The following is a 19,349-nucleotide window of genomic DNA, read 5'->3' on the forward strand; positions in this document are numbered from 1 at the left end:
CCCTCCTGCTCGGTGACCTGGCGTTCGGGTCCTGCAGGGGTATAAAAGTATGGTTATTGCTTCTGTGTGTGCCAATGGCGTGCAATGGGTGGGTGCACGTGTACCCCAGTGCTGGCATTCCTTTGTGGGGGCTGTTGTGATGGTATTTTGGGGGGGGGGGTGATGGGTATGTGCATTGGGCATGCCTTGGTGGGTGTCCATGCTTTGGGGCCGCATGCAGGGCTAAGTTTTGGGATGGGTGGGTTGTGATGGTGAGACATTTGCAAGGGGTAGTTGTGATGGGGGTAAGGGTGAGGGTGGGGGTATGAGTTGGCATGCAGGTGGGGTGGGGGGGATGAAGTAGTGAAGATGAGACTTACCAGAGTCCATTCCTCCACCGACTCCTGCGAGGCCCTCAGGATGCAGGATGTTCAAGACTTGCTCCTCCCATGTTGTAAAATCTGGGAGAGGAGGTGGGGGTCCGCCGCCAGTCCGCTGTACCGCGATGTTGTGCCTTGATACCATGGAACGCACCTTCCCCCGTAGGTCGTTCCACCGCTTCCTGATGTCGTCCCTGTTTCTTGGGTGCTGTCCCACACCGTTGACCCTGTCGAATATTCTGCTCCATAGCTCCATCTTCCTGGCAATGGTAGTGTGCTGCACCTGTGTCCCGAACGGCTCTACTCGTACGATTTCCTCCACCATGACCCTGAGTTCAGCATCTGAGAACCTGGGGTGTCTTTGAGGTGCCATGGGGTGGTGTGGATGATGTGTGGGGTGGAGTGTGTAGTGATAGGTGGGGTGCTATTTAGTGGTGTGTTGTGTGAGGTGCGTGGAAGTTCTGTGGGTATTGGTATTGTGTGCCTGTGGATGCTTGGTAGTTGACTGTGGTGTCTCTCTCTCGCCTTCTCTCAGAATTTCTGGTCGAAGGGGTTTGTGGGTGATGTGGGTGTGTGTTTTATATTGTATTGGGTGTGTGGGAGCGGTGTGTGTATGTGTATCAGGTGTGTGTATTTCGAATAGTCCAATGTGGTTGTGTTTTGCACGAGTATGTGTATTTCGACCGCGGCGGTGTGTACCGCCAATAGAATACCGCGGTTGAAAGACCGCCGCGTGGATTCGTGGGTCGTAATGGCATGGGCGTATTTCTGTTGGCGTGACGGTGGAGGTTTGGTCATCGCCAGTTTATCGCTGACCTTTGGTGTGGTGGACTTTTGTAGATGTCGGTATTTTGGCGGTTTGCCTGTTGTGGGTCAGAATGACCGTGGCGGTTTACCGCGACCGCGGCGGTGTTATGGTGGTCTTCTGTTTGGCGGTAAGCGCCTTTTACCACTGAGGTTGGAATGACCACCTCTGTCTAAATGGGAAATGGATATGCGGATCAAGTCGCAAGGTTTTGCGCATTGAACTGTATATCGTTCAAGTACCAATGGGAATTGTTACCTGAAAAAGAAAATGAGACGTGCACAGGCTATGCATTAAGGGTGATTGACACGTTAGAAGAGTTAAAATTGTTGCAGGACCGTGTCAGCAAAAATGAGAAACGTTCTTGGGTTAGAATGCAATGCATACAAAGTGTCAGGGAGACCAGATCCTCGGGGCCTGCGCACGTTCCCAACATGTCCACCACTAGACAGCTCCAAAGCTCAGATAGATATACCACAGAGCCTGAGAGTGTCCAAGTGGGGGAAGAGGGGATTAGGTAGGGAAAATCTGGGAAGGAGACCTGTAGGAAGCAAGAGGTTAAACAACACAATGTCAAGATATAATCACGTTGACTTTCAATAGACTATGGTTCTAAGAGTTCTTATACTGTAATCATGGACAACCTAAGAAATTACTAAAACTAGACCTTAAGAAATCTAGGTACCTGGAAAAATCAAGAATGGATTAATACAATGTTCATATGAGCTTTTCAGAAAATATCACATACTGTCTAGAATACAAGAACCTTCTTCAATAATGTTTCAGAATAAACATTGCATTTTTACATGAGGACAAAGGCTATCTGAACATTCCCTGGCCGATTCGAACAAGAATACGCAATACCATGAAATGATCACGCACACTGTTGCCAATCTGAATGCCAAGGTTTACATGTTAGAAATGAATTGCGCACTCTGCCGATTCGAACAAGAATATGCAAGTGCCATGAAATGATTGCGCACACTGTTGCCGATCTGAATGCCAAGGTTTACATGTTAGAAATGAATCGTGCACTCTGCCGATTCGAACAGGAATATGCAAATGCCATGAAATCACACTCATGCACACAGAGAGTTTCACAACTAGGCCCAAAACTGTCTTTGAGAACGGGGGTCGGGGGCCCAGCCCGACCTCCGCCTTACCACCCTGCTCAAGGATCACCAATATAATAGGCCTTGAATATCACGGTAGGCCTCCGGAACAGGAGCTCAGGAAGTTGCTACTGCTCTGCACCGGGACCTCTGAAAAGTGAGCACGTGGAGCTGTGATGGCTCCCTTATATAGAGTCAAGCCCAGCCCACAAACCACACCCAGACATGCTACAGGGAAAGCTTCTAGAAGGTCCTAGAAAGGGACCACACCCTAACACACTCAGTAAGCCTGCAGCAGTACCTTGCAAATGAACAGTTATTGCAAACATCATTAATAGTGCTTTTCAAGGTCAAACTCTGGAATGCAAAAGATTAACATACTGCATATAAACACAATGCATGAATTATGCTCTTGCATAAAGACTGGGTTTTTGCATTTTTGTCGCCCATAGAGCGCGCACTTTCCTGATGTTGACACAAAGACCAGATGATTTATGGGTTTTAGACGAAGGGAAAATGGTCTTGCCGAACAGTCTTGTTAGAAATGGGGTCTTTGGTTGCCATTCAGGTTACCCCCTGTCCAAGCAAGGACCCTCACTCTAGTCAGGATAAGTCACACACAATCCAAACTATCCTGTGCCCACCCTCTGGTAGTCGGGTGGCATCGTCCCAGGTCGGCTGTACGTCGATCTGGTGGGCCTTGCGTCGAAGTTCCGGTCGCACCGCAGGGGCCGCGTCGATCTTTTCCTTGCAAAGTCGAGCGTCGTCGTCCTGGTTCGGCGTGCGGTGAATTTTTCACCGCAGGACAGGCTGGGCGTAATTTTTAGCAAGCTGTGCATCAAATTTTCGCCGCACAAGGAGTCCAGTTGCAAGAGAGAAGTCTTTTTGGTCCTGAGACTTCAGGGAACAGGAGGCAAGCTCTATCCAAGCCCTAGGAAGGCACTTCTTCACCACAGCCAGGGAGCAGCAAGGCAGCAGGGCAACAGCAAGGCAGCAGTCCTTCACAGAAAGCAGTCAGCTGAGTCCTTTGGGCAGCCAAGCAGTTCTTCTTGGCAGGATGCAGGTTCTGGTTACAAGTTTCTTCTCCAGGAAGTGTCTGAGGTGGTAGGGCAGAGGCCCTGTTTTTATACCCAAATGTGCCTTTGCAGTGGGGGAGACTTCAAAGAGTAGCTTAGAAGTGCACCAGGTCCCCTTTCAGTTCAATCCTGTCTGCCAGGGTCCCAGTAGGGGGTGTGGCAGTCCTTTGTGTGAGAGCAGGCCCTCCACCCTCCCAGCCCAGGAAGACCCATTCAAAATGCAGATGTATGCAAGTGAGGCTGAGTATCCTGTGTTTGGGGTGTGTCTGAGTGAATGCACAAGGAGCAGTGAACTAAACCCAGCCAGAAGTGGATTGTGAGGCACAGAAAGATTTAAGTGCAGAGAAATACTCACTTTCTAAAAGTGACATTTCTAAAATAGTAATATTAAATCCAACTTCACCAGTCAGAGCGATTTTGTATTACCATTCTCGCCATACTAAATATGACCTTCCTACTCCTTTCAGATCAGCAGCTACAACTCCAACACTGTATGAGGGCAGCCGCAATGTTAGCCTATGAAGGGAGCAGGCCTCACAGTAGTGTAAAATCTAATTTAGGAGTTTTACACTACCAGGACATGTAAACTACACAGGTACATGTCCTGCCTTTTACCCACAGAGCACCCTGCCCTAGGGGTTACCTAGGGCACACCTTAGGGGTGACTTATATGTAGAAAAAGGGGAGTTTTAGGCTTGGCAAGTACTTTTAAATCCCAAGTCGAATTGGCAGTGAAACTGCACACACAGGCCTTGCAATGGCAGGCCTGAGACAAGGTTAAGGGGCTACTTAAGTGGGTGGCACAATCAGTGCTGCAGGCCCACTAGTAGCATTTAATCTACAAGCCCATGGCACATATAGGGGGTCATTACAACCCTGGCGGACGGTGTTACAGCGGCGGTAAGACCGCCAAGAGGCTGGGGGTCTTTTTTTGAGTATTATGTAACCGCCATGGTCATCCGCCGCTTCACCGTTCCGCCCGCTGGGCTGGAGACCTGGGTCTCCAGCCCGGCGGCCGTCACAATACCGCCGCCGGTATTTCAACCCAGCTTACCGCTGTGGATTTCCAGCGGTAGGAACCGCCATGAAATCCATGGCAGTAAGCCCTATCAGTGCGAGGGAATTCCTTCCCTGGCACTGATAGGGGTCTCCCCCATCCCCACCCCGACTCCCTCCCCTACACCCCCCACCACCCCTGCCACCCCCCAAAGGTAGCAGGGTCCCCCTCCCCACCCCGACCCCCAACATCACATAACTCACACACAACACGCACGCAGGCACCACCAACACACATACACGCACACACACCAACATACATGTCTACATCCACACACTCAGTCAGAAACGCACACCCATATACAGACATACACGCACACATCCATACAGACATACATACAGACATACACGCACTCACCCCCCCCCTCTACATACACAGACGCACACCCCCATGAACCCACACAACACACAACACCCCCCACCCCCCTCCCCTAACGGACGATCGACTTACCTTGTCCGTCGATCCTCCGGGAGCGGACGGGAGCCATGGGGGCTGCTCCGCCGACACCACACCGCCAACAGAACACCACCACGCCGAATCACAGGACGTGATTCGCTGGGCGGTGTTCTGTTGGCGTGGCGATGGAGGTGGAGCAACCTCCACTTCCCCGCCACCCGCCAGTATGGCTGTTGGCGGCTCTCCGTCTTAAACAGGACGGAGAGCAGCCAACAGTCATAATACGCGAGCGGCAAACCGCCACTACTGGCGGTCTTCCGCACGGCGGTCCCTCGGCGGTCTTGTAAAAAGACCGCCGAGGTTGTAATGACCACCATAGTGCCTTCCACTAGGGACTTATAAGTAAATTAAATAGTCCAATTGGGTATGATCCAATGTTACCATGTTTAAAGGGAGAAAGCATATGCACTTTAGCACTGGTTAGCAGTGGTAGAGTGCGCAGAGTCTAAAAACCAGCAAAAAATGAGGTCAGACAAAGAGAAGGAGGGAGGCAAAAAGTCTGGGGATAACCCTGCAGAAGGGCCATTTCCAACAAGTCTTTTGCCACAGTTTGCAAGGTTTTATCATGGCCAAGCACACATTAGGAGGGATGCCATGATCAGGTTGTTCGAGATTGACTGGTGTAACCCAAAGTTTAGACAAGCTGCAGAAGTGATTTGCCATTGTTCCGTCATATGTCAACAGATGAACCCGGGGAAAGGGACATTGGCGAACCTGAGCCACATTGGAAGAACTGGAGGTCCATTTAGCAGAATGCAATTGGATTTCATTGAGATGCCTGTATGTGGAGGTTTGAGGTATGTGTTGGTGATTGTGTGTGTCTTCAGCCATTGGATCGAAGCTTACCCTACACGTAGAAATGACAGCCTCACAGTAACGAAGTTGCTTAGGGAACTGATATCGCGTTTCGGTTTCCCGATCTCTTTAGAGTCAGATAGGGGAAGTCACTTCAACAATAAGGTGGTTAAGTTAGTGTGTGCAGCATTGAACATTGAGCAGAAGTTGCATTGTAGCCACCGCCCTGAAGCATCAGGACTAGTGGAACAGATGAATGGTACCCTGAAGTCGAGAATGGTGAAAATGTGTGCAGCCACAAATTTGAAATGGCCCGACGCATTACCTTTAGAGTTAATGTCAATGAGAAATACACCTAACAAGAAGACAGGAGTGTCTCCGCAGGAGATTCTCATGAGTCGAGCTATGAGACTGCGAATACTCTTGTGAATATCACGGATGATATGGTGTTGGACTACTGCAAGGGTCTGGCTGATGTGGTCCACTCTTTTTCTCACCAGTTGGAATCTACCACCCTGCCACTGATTCATGATCCAGGACACAACCTGAAAGCTTATGACTGGGTTGTCATCAAGAAACACGTAAGGAAGACTTGCTTGGAGCCACGTTGGAAGGGACCTTATCAAGTGATACTAACAACTACCACTGCTGTGAAATGTGCAGGAGTTCCAAACTGGATCCATGTCATTCACACGAAAAAGGTGACGTGTCCAACTGATGAGGAAGTTGAGTTGTTGAAAGTACCAACAACTGACAGGGAAGTCTCAGGGCCGGAGAGTGATTGAAGGGGAACTGAGAAAGAAGGCGAGCCCATTGAGGACAGCTTGGTCACTCCAATAAGAGACGAGGGAGAAGAGATCCAGAGGGGTGACGGTGAGCCTATCTCAACTGAGGCAGCAGGGGAGCCTAGTCAGAGGAAGGCTCTCCCAGAAGTAGACGATTATGAGAATAAGCCAGAGCACTTGACAGACCCAGAAAGCGAAGGAGTTGAGGCGGAAGAGAGTCAGAGTGTCCAGACTCCTCCTGAGCAGATTGCAGGTCCATCAAGCAAAGTCACTTTAGAGCAAAGAGAGAAAGAAAGCGTGCCACAGGAAAGATCAAAGACTAAAGAGACCCTGAAAGGAGACAAGTGGCCAGAGTTACAAGTAAAGAGGAGAGAAGTGGTTGTCGAAGATGCCATAGAGGAAGAAGTAGACACGACAAGGAGAGAAGATCTAATTGAAGGAGAGTTGCAAGGTGATCGCAAGTTGAAAAGGAAGAGAGTCGCAAAGAAAAGGTCCGCAGGTCCGCAAAGGGGCGTATGCAACTAAAGCCGAATGGCAACAGGAGTTCTTGGCGTACTGGTTCTTGGCGTACTGCTTTGATCGAGAAGTCCCAGGTCAATACTTTGGCACCTGAGTCTGGCTGAAGGAAACTGAAATTGGTGTAAAGATTCGAGATAAGATTGAAATTGAGAAAAAATAGACTGAGAAATTTACCGGATGAGACTTTGAAAACTTGAACTGACTTTTGGAAACCGATTTTGACAAGCTGCTAACCTAAATTGACAAGGGATCCTGGGAGTGAGATTGGAAACTGTAAATAATTGCTGAAAGAAGATTTGCTTGTTTTGACTTTGCTGCAGAAGAAAATGATTAACTATCCTCTGTTGTTGTTTTAAATAACCATTCTTCACTTTCTGATTCTTTACAGATCATGGATAATACTAGGCAGGAGAATAGAGGGAGTAGGCGTTGTAAATACTTGGGTGTTGGTCTAGGCATTGTGTGTGTGGTTTTCACTGCGGCTGTGATTGTGGGTATGACGCTAATGGATAAGAGTGGGACTAACAATGCTTCAGTTCCTGAAACAACTACTGCACTAACAACTTGGGAGAGGTTTGAGCTGGATGAGAGATACTTACATGAGGGAACTAATGCAAAAGGGGAACTTTCTACTAAAGTTTTCAATAGCCTGCTGAGTGAATATGTCAACACAATGGATGCAAAGGATTGCTTTGTGTGTACACAGATTCCTATCTCGGTACAAGAAGGGGTTACTTATCACAGCTTGCCACTAACCTATGGGATAAGTTGTAGTCTGTTACTAACGAGATTTTATGACCAGGAGGAGATTCTGTACTTTTATTCTAATCATGACTTTGTGTTTTCTTATGTTCCTGTAATAGAGGATTTGAGTGATGTAGCTAGATACTACAGTATAAAGTTAGTTAAAGGATTCTTTGAGCCGACACTGGAAATGAGTACATCTTATACTCACCGCAATAACTTGACATGCTTGCTTAAACTTGTAGAGAAAAGCTTTTTAGATCACACAGATAATAGAAGGAGGGCATTAAAGGATAAATTAGAAAAAGGATTACAGCAGCGAGCTTTTGCTAGTAGTAAAGGTTATGGCGCAGTTAGAGAGCAAGGGAAGTTAGCTTTAGATGCATTACACATAGGGAAGCTTTGTATATCTAGACCGAAATCATATTATGACAATGTGTTTGTAGGAATAAGTGAATGTAAGCATGTGTTTTTGTTTTGGAGTAAATGGACGTTCATGTTAAATGGACAGGATCCGGCGATCCCAGGGATCTACTATATATGTGGGATTAATGCTTATTACCGTCTTCCAAAGGGATGGTATAGGACATGTTATTTGGGGATAGTTTTCCCAAAGATATACCAATTAGATGACTTAAAGAAGTTTCCGAGATTGTCTGAATTACATCGTATTAGACCGAATAGAGAGACCACTGCTGGTGTAGTGGGAGACATATTTGGGGTGATAATTCCTTCAGTGGGAGTTATTTTAAATTCGATAAAGATTCAAAAGTTGTCTACTATTGTGGATAACATGCTGACAATTTTTTCAGGAGCTATACTCCTAATGAATACTGAACTTGCCGCGGAGAGGGCTCTGACTCTTCAAAACAGGCTTGCTTTAGACATTCTTTTAGCGAAAAATGGCGGAGTTTGTAGGATGCTTAATGAGAATCATTGTTGTGCAGATATACCAGATAATAGTAATGAGATTAGAAGTATGCTTACTAACTTGACTAAGGATAGTACAGACTTGAAGGCATTGAAAGAATCTGGAGTTTGGGAAAAGGTTGTAAAGGGTTTTGCTTCAGTGGGGAATTGGCTTAGTAACATTTGGCATGGGATATTGTCTAAAATAATACAGGGGATATTGATTGTTATAGCTTGCTTATTTGGATTGTGGGTAGCATGTAAAATTAGTAAAAAAATAAAATTGAATAAGGCTAAAAATAATAAGAGGAGGGAAGAAAAGGAAAGGGAAAAATTATTTAGGGAAAAATTCAAGGGGAAGCCAATAACGGAAGAGATTATAATGACAGAATTTTAAGTGATGTCAAATTTGTGGGGAAAGGTTTGTGTGATGACAAGAGTCATCAGAGGAGGGATTGTTTGAGTGTGTCTTTTAAAAGCAATATAATACAAAAAGCTTGCAATATATTGTGTTATGAAGCTCCATAGAAAATGTGTTAACATAGAAAATAATGCACACGTTTGAAATGTGCCCACGGGTAGTGGTCACCAGTGTATACGAAGACTAATGAAAAGGCTTGTTAATTCTGAATTATTATGCAATAATGTTTGAAATTGTATTAGTATATCATAATTAGGGTTATGTGTTAAGAGTTTGCTTTATTAACTTGGCGAGGGCTTGGGCCTAGATGCCTGGCCTCATATTGAATTTCATTTTCGAACGTGTAGGGTGCTGTTTTTCCTGAAGGACACAAAGCAGGAGTTATATGTGTGTGTAACCATAGTAAATTCTTTCTCATGAGAACCGGCTTGCTCAAGGCGATACTCTTGCTAGATGCAACAGTGTAATTTGTAACAGGTGTAAGGTTAACCGTACTAGAAGACAATGAAGACACTGACTGGAGCGCAAAGTGTAACATTTTCTACCTGACATTCCAACCGTTGAAGACGTCAATAACGTGGACCAATCTGTGATGTGAGAACTGTGGACTGTGGAAAATTCTAGCAAGGTGTTTACCAAATTATTGGTCAGAGATAATGATGCACCAAACTTTATCCAATGAGGAATTAGGGAATAGTTAGACAGTTTTGATTTAACGGCGTAACCCGAGGAAAACAGGAGCCACTTTTTCATCCACTTACACAGGGACTTTTACCCTTGCCATTTGCCATACCTTTTGCTATGAGACCTTTGCTAGTTGCCATATAATAGTTTAGTTGTCCTGTTACTTCAAATCATCCTCTACCCCATTCTTGCCTGAAATTAACTTCTCCTCCATCTAAGGGAAGTAATCCGTTCCTTAGCTATGCTATCTTGAGACTTTGCCCCGTCCTATCTCTGCTGATGATGAATCGACTGATGTCCTGAGGACGAAGACTGATGCTGCTTGTTGATCTGTTGGATTGGTAACTATCTGATGCAAATTGTGATTGTCTGTTTGCCTTTTCTCTCTAGGTACCAACTGCTATTTTGATAGAGGCCTTAGTTTAGATGTTTTCCAAATTTGTGTTCACTAAAATGTTTTGCATGAAGCCCAACATGCTAATGCTAATTCGAGGTTAGTTAAGGCGTTCACTAATACCCTGTGTAAATAGACAAATGACTGAGATCTTGCTTTGTTGTTTCATGTACTAATGAGACGTTGCTAAGTTGATTCATATGAATGATGTGCATAGATATTGAATGAGTATAGCGGATGCATTGATTAAGTTGTGCTCTGATTGCTAATCAATAGTGTTTTCTGATGAGTTTATTGCTATTGAGATTGATTAACATGATATTAGATTGTAACAAATAGGGAAATAAATATCCTAACACTAAATTAAACTGGTGTGGTTATTCATGACTGAAAGGTCATGGTGTGTTATATTTATCGATTCCTATTGATTGTTCATTGATTAGTGATTGTCATTATTGATTATTTATTGGTATTGTTGGTTGATGATTTGTGAGGGAAAATACTTCATACTGGGAAGTCTCCAAACGTGGTCCAAAGGTTTGTCGACCTAGACGCATCTCCTTGTAAGTTTACTTATTAAGGCTCTGACGCGCTAACACCTGCACATGTGTGGGTATGCTCTTGGTCATGTGTGTTGTGTGCTGCAGCATGGGTTGTAGCTCAGCTCTCAGGTCAAGTATTATGCCTGAGCTTAACCTGTACTTATCATAAATTTTCTCCTCAGTCTGGTCAAAAGGAGTTATGCGCACTCTGAAAATGCGCTCCTGTCTCCTCCTCTCTCTCCTCAAACCTGCCAAGATCCTCATTCTCCTCGCCATGACGTAGAGTGCAGCCATTGCGGAAGAGGAGCTGAGGCATTTTGGGCCTCTTTATATAGGTGGCACCTGGTTACCACCTGATTTCAGTTTGTGGTAAATTGCATGTGCAAACTGCCATTCTGCGAATAATCGCAAATTGCAATTTTTTGCTACATCGCATTGCGAATCCATTTTTGGGTGTCGCAATCTGCATCTCGCAAATAGCGGCACCATTTAGGAAATCGCTATCTGCGAATTGCTATTCTGTATCGCAATTAGCGTTTTGCTAACAGCGATTCGGTGAATCATGTTGCTATTTGCGATACGCTGCTTGCAACACACTAATTCGCCTCTCATTCGCAAAAATTCACAATTTTTACGATTTCTTATTTTCCCACTGCGAATGTGTTTCATACATCGTGAAACGCATTTTTGCATTCGCACCGTTGGCGAATTCAAAAATGGTTGATACATCTGGCCCCTAGTTATTCTGAATTTCCTAATGGCTTTATTTGTTTTCGGAGCTGTGAGCTATGTGAAATCCCAGCGGGGTAGCAATGCGCTCCATACATTCCATTTGATTGATTGATTAATTTGACAGGGCCCTTCCTTTTCCACTTTGATCTTTCGGGTTAAATGTTCAAGCAGACTGAAATATAACATGAAGTTCTCCCTTATGTTTCAATATTTTAATATGTTAAGCTTAATCATTAATACATGTAAAATGAAAAGTACTACATCCCAATTACAAAATAAGCCTATTACATTTTTAAGCCACTAAGGAAGGATTTTTGGAGTGAGCTGTCATCACACTGCAAATCTACAATGTCAAACTATGAGCGAGCCTGCTTCTGATTAGTCTTTGCTGAGCTAGTAAAGAAACATTCAAAATAGGGCAGGCTTGCAATCAGCAGCAAATCACTGGCACACGAGTTGCAGAGAGCATAGAATTTCATAAATATTTAAACCAGAATAGTGTTTTCAGAAAAAGCCTCAGTCCGCAGTACACCTTCCATTAACTTTGAAAAAGTATGACTTATATTTGCAACTCATTCGTTTTTTCAAATTTGTCACTTTTTGCGTTTCTGACTTTTTGTAAACTATGACCTGTTTGCATTTTTTACTCATTGTTCTTAAGTTTCCACCTCAGTAAGTGTCACGTTCCGTACAATTTAAATGAATTATTCAGTGCAAAAAATGTCATTTTGTTTTTCTATTTTAACGGAAAACCATCCACTATGTGGGCTGCGCCATTGCTGCTTTCATCAGGAGAAAGGTTGATTGCAGTCTATTAAAAGTTTTTAAAACAGCTTCTCAATAATTTCGGCATTCTTTTGAAATGTATGCCTCTTTTTTGGCAAGCTTTGTCTTGTCAATCTCCTTTTATTAGAAGTTCATGGAAATCTTTCATTCGTGCTTTCATAATCAGACATAATTGCACTACCAATTGTGTTTTAGCATTCATTGAGGTATTGCACAGTACTGAATCATTCAGTAGACAGTTAGGATTTCTTTCATTGTTGCACTCAGGCATTGTCTAGAAGAGTGTTACACCTTCCATTAGCACTAAAATTGTGGTACGACCTCTCTCACAGTGAGCCTGATCCACTCTCTGATACTAGTTTGGACAGCACTGTTTCCTAACAGTATCGAAATTAACACTTTGGGGTGGCACATTTGAATCGATGGCAACCATAATTAGTATGTCTGCAGTAAGCACAGTAATTGACTGACAAAATGAATCCCCGACTTTTCTGTTTTGTTTTACATTTTTAAATGCATTCCCTAGTATTACTAGTGTTTCTTAGACGGTTAGGAAAAGATCCGTAACCCTTCTCCCATCACCAAGCATAGCTCTACTGACCACTTAGCGTTTAGAACAGTATGTGTCATAGAATACCTCTGCTCTACATATTTATGTCTGACTTTAAATATTCATCCTTAATAATATCTAAAACATGTCATTTCTGGTGCTATGCTCATCAACAAATTTCCTCTTCAAAACTTCAATTTTTTCCTTGTAGCGTCTTCCCCAGCCTGGGAGCATGCAGATGAATCACCCCACACGGGAGCTTCAGTGAAAAATTGCTTTATACTTCAGCATACATTCACACACTGTGCATTCCATCATACTTTCCATTAACCACACCCTTACACCTCCCCACACATTATATACTTTTTGTTCAGAGTCCGCCTAGAACCATGAGGACTCTAGTGTGCATGACATCAATATGCTACAGCTCCCCCTTCGTTAAATGAAAAGGTGGCAGACATCACCAAATCACATTCACTCGATTAATTGGAGAGGCGCTCTCACTTGTCTGCCTGCTCGGGTGACCCGAGATGATTGAGGTCCACCCTGATCAGGCAATGGTGACATTGGCTCATGCGCTTGAGCCGGATCTGTTTCAGGACTCGACATGTGTCACAGTAGGTATTATAGAATGTGATATCTCCTGAGTGATGGATAGTTCAGGATGATGTGCTCTCACTATATGTTCTTTGTACTCCACAACCTGTAACAGATCAATCGCAAAAAGTTTGTCTGTTTTCCATCTGTGTTTTTGCTTAGCCAATACCCAGTCTTCTCTGTCAAAAATTGTCTCCTGGGCATGGCAACACTGATCTGCGTATGTTTTAATTTTTCTTTTTTGAGCTGCATTGGTGTCGCAAATCTTGTCAGTATTCACTGATTAATCCCGGGTCCATTGAAGTAGTTTTGTGCTGATGGCTCTCTCAAATAGCAAGGTGGCTGTACTCTCACCAGTTGTGGAGCGAAGAGTTGATTGATAGGCCCGGGGTGCTTGGCACATGGATTAGTTCAGATCAATTCCCTTCATGGATGCTCGTTGAATAACCCTCTTGAGGATGCCCATAAATTGTTCTACTATTTCATCGACTCATGGCCATGGGAGTGTACTTTTGGTTATTTGACTTTGAATTGGATGAGAAATTCTTTGAACTCTTTGCTCTTAGTGGGCGGACCACTATCAAATTTGAGGATTTTGGGGATGCCCCACATTGCAAAGATGTCATCAAGCTGTTCTATAACTTTGTCGTGGGTTGCCAAAGATAGGTTTTCCACCAAAGGAAAATGTGAATATTCATCTATGACTATCATGAGATTGTGTCCATTTCTTAAAGGCCCCAAAAAAGTCAACTGCAACTCTCTCCCAGGCAATGGCAGGAAGATCAGACATTGTCACAGGGTACTGCATCACCTTGGGATACAAATCATTGCAAATGGGGCATGCCTTCCGCTCCTTCTCGACTTGCTCATCTAGCCAAGAAACCACACTCAATCAATCAATCAATCATGGATTTTTGAAGCATGGCAAATCACATGTAAGGGTCATAAGGTGCTGGGGTTGCTAGCTGCTTTATGGTGACTTGTACCCTTAATGCTCTTTTGGTGGCCACAACAGCACTGTGTCCTTCATGAGGCAGCACAACAACCCTCTCTCTTAGGCTTCCAGGTATGACGATTCTCGCACCTCAAAGTATTATACCTTCTCGAGTGACTGCTAACTCATCCTATACATTTTTGACCTTTTGGAATTCAATGTCATCAGCAAGGGGCAGGGTACTTCTCCTCATTGATTGCGTGATAACCAGTTCTTTGATTATGTCTTTATCCACATTAGTGGCAGCAATGATTTGTTCCACAGACAGAGCTGCTGGTGTGCTGAATTTCCCAATAAAATTTAGATATGCTTCTGTTTTGTTGGATGTTGAACTGTGATGATGCAGTGGCAAGTGTGAAAAGTAATCTACTGGGTTTTGTTCCTTCCCTGGTTTGTGTACAATCTCATTGTCATATTCTTGTAGTCTTAACCCACAACTCTTGATGCAAGGGAGCATCTTAGCCTTTGGGTTTCCAAAAATGTTGAGCAACGTCTGGGGATCCATGACGGAGGTGAATCATTTACCAAACAGGAACACAAGAAAGCTTTTCACCCACACCACAGCCTGAGAGTAAGCACATTCTGTATCAGACTGGCTTCGTCTGCCATAGGACATAATCTGTCCCTGATCATTTGCATGGCCATTGTGTTGAGCAAGGATTGCCCCTAGCCCTACTGGACCCGCATCCACTGTTATTTTAATATGCAACCGGGGTCAAAAAGGCCATTCCTGTTGCATTCTCAATCACATGTTTAATTTCTTTGAAACTGTGGTTGTATTCCGGAAATGACTGGAACGGTACATTTTGCTTTGTGAAATCTCCCTGTGGGGCACTCACTGTAGCAAACTTCTGAATGTATTGATCTTGAGCAATAACTGACCATGCCTAGAAAGGATCGAAGCATGGTAATATCTTGAGTGGGGGGCAAATGGATAAAAGTGCTCACACCTTTTCAGGGTCTACAGTCATTCCCCCATCAGAGAATATGTCCTCAAAAAACTTGAGTTTGGTTTTGTGAAACGAACACTTTGCAGCATTCAGGATAAGACCTGCATCAGCAAGTAGCTGGCACACTTGGGTAAGGGCTTTTTCCTGTTCTTTTTGTGTTCTCCAAAAAACAGTATGTAATTGTTGTAATTGAAAGTATGTGTAACACGATGGATCACCCGGCGAATAACATTGTGAAATACCTCAGCAGTCGAAGATACTCAGAAACTCAATCTATTATATCTGAACCAACCAACATGAGCTGAAAAGGTAGAAATGTACCTGTAGTAGTCCTCTATATGGTATTCTATATTAAGGTCAACATGAGAAAACACTTTGGCTCCATTCAATCGCATGATTATGTCCACTATGTGCGGATCAGGGTGTCTTTCCCTCTCAACGACTTTGCTTGCTTGGTGCATTTCAATGCAAACGTGCACATCAGCTACTGTCCTTTTTTGGTACTACTACTATGGGTGAAACCCATGGTGTGGGGCCTGTGGAACATTCAATGATGTTGTGTTTTAAGAGGGCTTCCAACTCTTTCTCTACAGCTTCTTGTAGATACAAAGCAACTCTGCATTGTTGCTGAGCAACAGCCCAACTGTCTTTATTGTTATGAAGCTGTACTTTCATTTTCTTAAGTTTTCCCAGGCCATGGAACAACTATGGGAATTGGCTTGTGATCTCAGACTGTGCACAGAGGTTGTAGTTGAGGGATATCAATCTTATGTCAGCAGTAGTAGCAAAACTGAGTAAATAGGCACTTAACGAGGTCCCATGTTGAACATGGATGGTAGCTTGCACTAAAGGCTTTTTTGTGTCTCATAGGTACTGTGAATGACCCTTGGCTTTACAATGTCTCAAAAGCAGCCCAAGTATACACTTTTGTGCCTGATGGAGTGAGGCGAGGCGTAGGACCCATGCTGTTAAACTGTTCTAGTGGCATGATGTTAATCAACTCACCGCTGTCTATATTGAAAGTTACTGGATAATCGTTCAACTTCCACTTGATTTTGGGACAGTGTCCAAATTATATTTGATGCTCTGTTTGGTGAGCTTTCTTTGAACTGTAATCTTCTTTACAGGTAGCCAACCCCACATGTTCATACTGTCTTTTGGTAGATATCATCAGTGCACATTCATCTTCTTCGCTGGTACTCGATAATGACACTGAAGATCCTTTGTACAATGAGCATGAAGACGATTGATTTTGCATGTTTTCTACTTGCTGATGTTGCTTTTCAGCTTTAGGGGTGTGATGCAAATGTGCCTGGAACCTTCTTGCAGACATTAGGGCCCTCATTCTGACCCTGGCGGATACAATCCGCCAGGGCCAACGGGCGCGGGAGCACCGCCGACAGGCCGGCGGTGCCCCTAAGGGCATTCTGACCGCGGCGCTAACGCCGCGGTCAGACAGGGAAAACTGGCGGTCTCCCGCCAGTTTCCCGCTGCCCTGGGGAATCCTCCATGGCGGCGCAGCATGCTGCGCCGCCATGGGGATTCCGACCCCCTTCCCGCCGGCCTGGCTCTGGCGGTTCTTACCGCCAGAACCTGGCCGGCGGGAACGGGCTTCTTGGGGCCCCTGGGGGCCCCTGCAGTGCCCATGCCCATGGCATGGGCACTGCAGGGGCCCCCTAACAGGGCCCAACTAGGCTTTTCAGTGTCTGCGATGCAGACACTGAAAAGCGCGACGGGTGCTGCTGCACCCGTCGCACGCCTTCCACTCCGCCGGCTCGATTCCGAGCCGGCTTCCTTGTGGAAGGCGCTTTCCCACTGGGCCGGCGGGCGATCTGAATCAGATCGCCCGCCGGCCCAGCGGGAAAGTCAGAATACCCCTCGCGGTCTATTGACCGCGGGGCGGTATTCAGGCGGCTTCCGACGGGCGGGCGGCAACCGCCGCCCGCCTAGGTCGGAATGACCACCTATATCTTGCCATTGTGAAACAATTGGGTTTTCTTTGGTTCAACACACAGTTATGAAATGGCTTTCTTTCCCACCACCTTTGAAAACTTGTCCTACAGCTGGACATGTATCTTCATAGGGGAAACAAAAATCCACATCAGAAGCATAGCTTTGTTTTCTTTGAAGACATCAACCTTTGCGTATCTTGGTTATGCTTGTGCTTGCTTTACACAATCAATGGTGATTAATGGTGTGCTGTTCCTGCTTACAGGTCTGCAGCTTGTCGATCTGCTTGTTCTTCTGTTCTTGCAGCCATCAGCATTTTATCTAGACTGTGTGTTTCTCTTAGCATATGGCTTCTAATAGATTCTGAAAGGTGGCCATCAATGATTGCAAGGCGCATGGCTTCTTCGTCAGTGAAGTGCCAGAACTTGTACTGTTCAATGAGTGCATCAAGTCTTTCAACAAACTCATCCATTGTTTCACCAAACTGTTGTCACGGTTGGTTGAGGGTATACGTTTCATAGTCGACATTGGGCATTGGATTGAACTTGACCTCTAATGTTTCTTTTACCTTTTGGTATGATTTTGCATCAGTCTGTGATATTTTCTTTAGCACTTCTTTCACTCCAGCGACTGGCAAGTTTTTCAAATATTTGATTACCTTCTTGTCATTACTGTAGCGCATCTATGAAGTTATCAGATGTTTCAACACATGTAGCTCACCTCGTACCAATGTTTTGTTTCTTAGAAGTGTTGAAAGGCGGTTGTGGTTTCAGCAACATGGCTGCATTGGATTTCGCACTCCCTTCTGCTGCTATTGAGAGCATGTGCTGTTCAGTCAGCTTTCGCCACACAGAGTGGCACTGACAACTCCTGCAAGCCAAGGTCGCTGCTGTAGTATGCGCCACTGGATGCTTTGATCACCCTTGTCAGTGAGTAAGTTCTCTGTTTCTCATACTTTGCTGATGTGATCATTTTTTCTTGCTTCGTGTAAATTATTGTTCTGTATTTAGGGTACGGTGCAGCATCTCTGTCGACTACCACAGGTATTTTCAATGTGCTTCTCTGAAGCACTTTCGATCTCTTTTGTGGCTGTGTACCAGCTGGAGCAGGGCTTTGACTCCACAAGTTCTAGTAGTAGATCACTCTATTGATTATGGGCACACGTGACACACACGTGCAATTTGCTGTATTGTGGCAAACTCTCAGGGAGAGCATTCTTTTCTTCTCGGGCATGTATCCCATCATCGTTTCCAGTTGTAGCAGCTTCCCCAGCCCAAGAGCATGCAGATGTATTACGCTACACAGAAACTGCGATCAAACATTACTTTATTCTTCAGCATACACTCACACATTGTGTATTACATCACACTTTTCGTTAACCACACCCTAACACCTCCTCAGACGTTACATGCTTCCTGTTCTGAGTTCGCCCAGAACCACAAAGATTCGAGTGCGCATAACATCAATGTGCTACACCTCCCAAATCACTTGAAAGGCCCAGATTTATTAGGATTTTGCATAAAGGTTGCATCCCAGTTTTACAGGTGAAAAATCTATTTTGGTATTTGGCAAAGAGCGACTTGTGTGGCTTAGTAGGCTAGGCAGCTCAAAGTGCACGAGCAGAACAAGAGAGCTGAACTGCTCCCTATGTTTTTAATTAGGGTGCAGTTCAGCTCTTTTTCTTTCGTTCAGCAACTTCCCTTGCTATGCTGCATTGCGTGAAATATAGCACCTTCTCTCACCACTCTGATAATGTGGGTACTTCCATAAGTACCCATTGTTTCCCAAAGTGCTTTACGGTTATAATTGCCAAAAGAAAATAAGAGATCACTTTCTGTTTCTTCCAGGTTGCCGTTCTTCATTAATCCCAAAGCAGGTATTAGCAATCATCATCATAATCTGTTAAGGTAAAATAGGGAGTTGGATTACAAATGCATTTTGTGCCAGTATACTTACAACTAAGAGCAATCTGCTAATACATTACCTTCTTTAATGCATTTGATTTACTAAAATTAATTTTATGCATTCACTTATTGTATAGTTCATTCTGTGTATTGTAAAACATAGGTGACTTTGCAGATGCACGTTTTAACATTCTGCGTCTAAGCTAGCAGACTTCTTCATTTTTTTCA

Source organism: Pleurodeles waltl, chromosome 5, assembly GCF_031143425.1.
Source record: "Pleurodeles waltl isolate 20211129_DDA chromosome 5, aPleWal1.hap1.20221129, whole genome shotgun sequence".
NCBI lineage: Eukaryota > Metazoa > Chordata > Amphibia > Caudata > Salamandridae > Pleurodeles > Pleurodeles waltl.